Here is a 7,118-nt window from a genome sequence, read left to right on the forward strand (position 1 = left end):
CATTTGAGCAACTGAGAAATAAATATCGTATAACTCATCGCAATCTTTTTTGCTATTTCCAACTAAGAGCATTTTTTTTTATTTTTTATAATTTTTTATTTTTCACACCATAAATCACATTAACAATGATACACATATTTTGCTTTTCACACATATACAATGTCATTTTCTCCCCCCCCCTCCCTCCTCCCCTCCCACCCTCCCCACCTACCCCCTCCCGTCCATTTAAGGTATAAAATCTAGGATACATTAAACAAGTCAGACAATGTTGTCATTCAATAAAAATACACCAGAAATTCCACTGAGTCCATTCTTTTCATTTCCTTTTCCTTCCGTTAACTGAGGAAGTGATTGTCCCCGGTAGGTTTTCGCTATTGTGTTTAATATAAGGCTCCCATATTTGTTCGAATATTTCAATATTATTTCTTAAACTATATGTTATTTTTTTCTAATGGAATACATTTATTCATTTCTATATACCATTATTGTATTTTCAAATTATCTTCCAATTTCCAGGTTGACATAATACATTTTTTTGCTACGGCGAGAGCTATCTTAACAAATCTTTTTTGTGCATCCTCCAAATCAATTCCAAATTCTTTGTTTTTTATGTTACTTAGGACAAAGATCTCTGGATTCTTTGGTATATTGTTTTCTTTATTTTATTTAATATCTGATTTAGATCTTCCCAAAATTTTTCTACTTTTTCACATGTCCAGATTGCATGAATTGTTGTTCCCATTTCTTTTTTACATAGAAAACATCTATGAGATACTGTTGGGTCCCATTTATTTAACTTTTGAGGTGTAATGTATAGCCTGTGTTTCCAGTTATATTGTATCATATGTAACCTCGTATTTATTGTATTTCTCATCGTTCCAGAGCATAACTTCTACCATGTTTCCTTCTTTATCTTTATATTTAAATCCTGTTCCCATTTTTGTTTAGTTTTACCATTTGTTTTCTTGCAGTTTAATATACATATTTGTTATAAATCTTTTGATTATCATTGTATCTGTAATCACATATTCAAAGTTACTTCCCTCTGGCAAACTCAAACTGCTTCCTAATTTATCCTTCAAGTAGGATTTCAATTGGTAATATGCCAGTGCTGTATCTTGAGTTATATTGTATTTATCTTTCATTTGTTCAAAGGATAATAATCTATTTCCTGAAAAACAATTTTCTATTCTTTTAATCCCTTTTTTCTCCCATTCTCTAAAGGAAAGGTTATCTATTGTAAAAGGGAGTAACTTGTTTTGCGTCAATATTAGTTTTGGTAATTGATAATTTGTTTTATTTCTTTCTACATGAATCTTCTTCCAAATATTGAGTAGATGATGTAATACTGGAGAACTTCTCTGTTGTACCAATTTTTCATCCCATTTATATAATATGTGTTCAGGTGTCTTTTCCCCTATTTTATCTAATTCTAATCTAGTCCAATCTGGCTTTTCCCTTGTTTGATAAAAATCTGATAGGTATCTTAATTGTGCGGCTCTATAATAATTTTTAAAGTTTGGCAGTTGTAAGCCTCCTTGTTTATACCATTCTATTAATTTATCTAGTGCTATCCTCGGTTTCCCCCCTTTCCATAAAAATTTCCTTATTATTTTCTTTAACTCCTTGAAGAATTTCTCTGTCAGTTGTATTGGCAATGCCTGAAATAGGTATAATATCCTTGGAAAAATGTTCATTTTAATACAGTTTATCCTTCCTATTAGTGTTAATGGTAAATCTTTCCAATGCTCTAAATCATCCTGTAATTTTTTCATTATTGGATAATAATTGAGTTTATATAGTTGGCCGAGATTTTTGTTTATTTGTACACCTAGGTATCTTATTGCTTGCATTTGCCACCTAAATGGTGATTCTTTCTTAAATTTTGAGAAATCCGCATCATTCATAGGCATTGCTTCACTTTTATTTACGTTGATCTTGTAACCCGACACTTCTCCATATTCCTTCAATTTCTTATATAATTCTTTTATTGATAGTTCTGGTTCTGTTAAGTACACTATAACATCATCCGCAAATAGACTGATTTTATATTCCTTGTCTTTTATTTTTATCCCTTTTATATTATTTTCTGTTCCTATCAATTCTGCTAGTGGTTCTATAGCTAACGCAAACAATAAAGGTGATAGTGGGCATCCCTGTCATGTTGACCTGCTTAAGTTAAATTGCTTTGATACATGTCCATTTACTGTCACTTTCACTAATGGTCCCTTATATAATGCTTTAATCCAATTAATATACTTCTCCGGTAAACTGAATTTTTGCAATACTTTGAACAAATAATTCCATTCTACTCTGTCAAAGGCCTTCTCTGTGTCTAAAGCAACTGCTACTGTTGGTGCTTTATTCCCTTCTACTGCATGAATTAAGTTAATAAATTTACAAATATTGTCTGTTGTGCGTCTTTTTTTGATAAATCCAGTTTGGTCTAGATTTACCATTTTCGGTACATACTCTGCTAATCTATTTGCTAATAATTTAGCTATTATCTTATAATCTGTGTTAAGTAAAGATATTGGTCTATATGACGCTGGTGTGAGTGTATCTTTCCCTTGCTTTAGTATTACTGTAATTATTGCTGTTTTACATGAATCTGGTAAGCTTTGCGTTTTATACTAAGAGCATATTTGAAGGATAAGTTGGGACCAACCATGTTGTACTGAAATAGAAATTCCTTATAAAGTGGAATTGTTAAAAAAAATTATTTGATGATGTCCTCTTTATTACAAGTAGGAACTTTTAAATGAGAAGTTCATAAGTTGAGACAAAAGTGGGAAATGGATCTGAATATTGTAATTGATTGGCAAATATGGGGAGATCCATATCAGGATCTCAATGCAAGACATAAATTAGTTCAGTATAATTGTTTTTACATCAGTCATGTAGCAGATGTCAGCAAGGATTTTATCTGAAAGCTGCACTTGGAGTCAGGTGACTCAGGCTATTGGATTTGAAAACCTCCTCAGGAAGCTGATTTGGCAATAGAAACATAGAAACATAGAAGATAGGAGCAGGAGTAGGTCATTCGACCCTTTGAGCCTGCTCCGCCATTCAACAAGATCATGGCTGATCTTAAAGTTCAATACCCCGTCCCCGCCTTCTCTCCGTAACCTTTAATACACTTATACTGAAGAAATAGATCTAAGTCCCTCTTAAATATATTTAATGAACCTGCCTCTACTGCCCTCTGTGGCAATGAATTCCACAGATTCACCACCCTCTGGGTAAAGAAATTCCTCCTCATCTCGGTCCTAAATGGTTTGCCTATTATCCTCAAACCATGGCCCCGGGTTCTGGATTTTCCGATCCTTGGAAACATCCCATCTGCATCCATTCTGTCCAGTCCTGCCAGAATTTTATATGTCTCTATGAGATCCCCTCTCAATCTTCTAAACTCCAGCGAGTACAATCCCAATTTGCGCAATCTTTCCTCATAAGTCATTCCTGCCATTCCAGGTATCAGCCTGGTGAATCAACTCTGCACTCCCTCCATTGCAAGAATATCCTTCCTTAGATAAGGTGACCAAAACTGCACACAATACTCCAGGTGTGGTCTCACCAAGGCCCTGTACAGCTGCAGTAAGGTATTCTTGTTCCTATACACAAAACCTCTTGAGATGAAGGCCACATAACATTTGCCTTTTTATCCTCCTGCTGTACCTGCATGCTCACCTTCAGAGACTGGTGTACAAATACCCCTAGGTCTCTCTGCACTTCCCCATCTATTAATCTATTGCCATTCAAATAGTAATCTGCCCTCCGGTTTGTATTACCAAAATGGATAACCTCACATTTATCCACATTGTAGTGCATTTGCCATGTATCTGCCCAGTCCCCCAATTTATCCAAATCACACTGGAGCTTCCTGACTCCCACTTCCGTGCACACAACCCCTCCCAGCTTAGTGTCATCTGCAAATTTGGAGATATTACATCCAATCCCCTCATCCAGATCATTAATGTAAATTGTGAATAGCTGGGGTCCCAGTACAGATCCCTGTGGCACCCCACTGGTCACCACCTGCCACTCAGAAAATGAGCCATTTATCCCAACTCTCTGTCTTCTACCTGCCAGCCAGTTCTCAATCCACATCAATACTTTGCCCCCAATCCCATGAGCCTTGATTTCGTAAGCCAGTCGTTTATGCGGGACTTTATCGAAGGCCTTTTGGAAGTCCAGGTACACCACATCCACTGGCTCTCCCCCATCTATTTTACCTGTCACCATCTCAAAGAATTCCAATAGATTTGTCAAGCACGATTTACCTTTTGTAAATCCATGTTGACTCTGTCCGATCCCTTCTCTGCTAGTCATATGCTCCGCTTTTACATCCTTAATAATGGATTCCATCATTTTGCCCACTACTGATGTAAGGCTCACCGGCCTATAATTCCCTGCTTTTTCTCTACCCCCCTTTTTAAATAGTGGGGTAACATTAGCTACCCTCCAATCCATGGGTACTGATCCTGAGTCTATCGAGTTCTGGAAAATAATTCTTAAAGCATCTGCTACCTGAATGGCCACTTCCTTGAGTACCCTACGATGTAGATTATCTGGTCCTTGGGATTTATCTGCCTTCAATCCCATCAATTTCCCCACAAGACCATGTCCTTAGAGATACTGATTTCTTTCAGTTCCTCCCTTGCATTAGTCTCTATGTTTCCCAACATCCTTGGGAGGTTATTTGTATCCTCTCTTGTGAAAACAGAATGAAAGTAAGAATTTAATTGGTCTGCCATTTCCTTACACCCCATTATATATTCCCCTGATTCTGACTGCAAGGGACCTACTCTGGATTTCACCAATCTTTTCCTCTTGACATATTTATAAAAGCTTTTGCAGTCGATTTTTATATTTGCCGCAAGCTTACTTTCATAATTTATTTTTGCTCTCTTGATCACGTGATCCAGGGGAGTTGTATTAATTCACTTCAATGCAGCATTTTGGATCTATTGACCAAAGTTCCACACTGCAGCAGTGAGGAAGGAATTCACAACTAGTTTTTCTTCTACAGTTACTTCTTACACCAGTGAAATTGAATAGAATAAAATCAGAATTATCACATCAATGTTTTAGGTGTGGTGAAGATATCGCAACTTTCTTGCATTCAACTTATCTTTATCCTAATGCAAGATCTTTTTGGGGAGAATTACAAAATTTATGGAACAAGTTATAGGAGATGTTTTTCCACAGAATCTGACCTTATTTTTATTAAGAAATATGGAAGGAACAAGGACCAAATTAAATCTATTAATATATCAATTGAAATTTGTTAAATTAACGTTAGCGGTGATGAGGACATGTATTGAACTTACTTGGAAATCCCATATATTTTTAGGGATGCCAAGATGACATGTTGTATTCCTTTGGAAAAAATTACATTTCGCTTGAGAAATATATACTCTATGCTTTTGCAAAATTGGCACCTGAATATTCAAATATCAGGCTTCAATTTGTAATAATGCCCTTTCCATCCCTCTAGACATGTGAGATTCTCCTCTTAGTTAATTTTTTTAAATTTAGATTTGTTAGATTTCTTCGCCACCGTGAAATCTGGGGAAGCGGACGACTAGTGCAGGGCACCAGAAAACAGAAAGACCACACCCCACCAACATCTCAGAAGCAGAGGATTCAATCCACGGGTCAGTGACCAAGGAAGCAGACCAGTGGGGGGTTCTGCAGCTGAAAGACCCACAAAGGTGGCAGGCTGTTGGTGACTTGAGGAGAGGAACCCACGCAGGCTGTGGGCTTCTGGACAAAGCAGTCAAGGAACTCACACCAGGCTGTGGATTGCTAGAGACTGGGTCAAAACTGGCTAAAAGGGTGTCAGGTATCAGACCTGGGATACGAGTGAGTGCTAAATGGTTCCTAATTATGTCAGAGGTTCAAAACTGGAGCATACATCTGTGAGCATTAAAAGAGAATCCACAGACCCTCAGTGACTTGGCCCAAGATTTGGGGTGGTGGGGGGGGGGAGCACTCAGTCTTTCTCTGACTGCAAGAGGCATTTCAGGCAATTTCTGCCAGAGGTGAGTCTGTCTGTCTTACAGCAGGAAAAAAGCAATTTTGTGTGATATGACACTTTGTAATTACATGACAGTAAATTGTCTCCTGAAATAGAGAGAGGTTCAAGTTTCAAACTATTACAAACTCCACTCACCAGATTATACCTCTTCCCACTTTTTGTTTTTGCAAGGACACCATTGATTTGATCACAACTCCTCTGCTGCATCTGTCCTGTGACAGATTATGTATTTTACATTGTATCTAGAGATGTTTTTGAAAGAGATGGATTGGAGGAGTCGTTTAGGTCACAAACAAACACATACACTGCACAAAACAGCTCTTATTTAAAATACAAGAGCTTTGTTGAGAGTGAGTCATTCAGGCGCCGAGAGTCTTTACAAAGACAAAACAAGGAGACTGTTTTACTAAAGAATTTCAAAAGCAGGTGTAAATGGATTATTGTTTTAAAGCAACAGATTAATGGACTCAGAAGTTTGAGTCCAGTGCAGTCATCTGGCTGATACCAGTTTGCTATTCTAAGAAGGTCATGTGGTTTTGCAAACAGAGAAGAGAGACCAAATAGGCTTTTTCTAAAAGAGAGAGTGAGAGAGAGAGAGAGAGATGGCAAGCCAGCATCTTGTTTTTAAGACGGGTCGTGAGTTCTCAGTTCAGCCTGTTGAAAAACAGGAAATGGCTGGCTAGAAATGATGTTTCACCTGAAATAAGGGAAACAAAAGGAAATCAATGGTGACCTGCAGAAGAGGTTATCATTTGGAAAACCCTTATGGGTCAAGGTTCTTTGGCAAGACACCAAAGTGGTTGATCAGAGGGAATCAGTTTATGTGTGTCCAATGAGCAGGAATTCCCTCTCTGAAACCAACAAGAGCTTTCCTGGAGGGTAAACATTTACTTTTAAGCACCAGAGCTTATCATTCATATTCAAATTCATAAATGTTGAATTCTATGCACAGTATAAGAATTGATAGACACCGGTGAACTTAGAGTTGTGTCAAAGAACTTTATGCACATTAAATACACCTGCACTTCAAATTAGAAGGGGGTAATGGAAGGCTGTTAACAGTGATAAGTTAAAG

Source organism: Narcine bancroftii, chromosome 11, assembly GCF_036971445.1.
Source record: "Narcine bancroftii isolate sNarBan1 chromosome 11, sNarBan1.hap1, whole genome shotgun sequence".
Lineage (NCBI taxonomy): Eukaryota > Metazoa > Chordata > Chondrichthyes > Torpediniformes > Narcinidae > Narcine > Narcine bancroftii.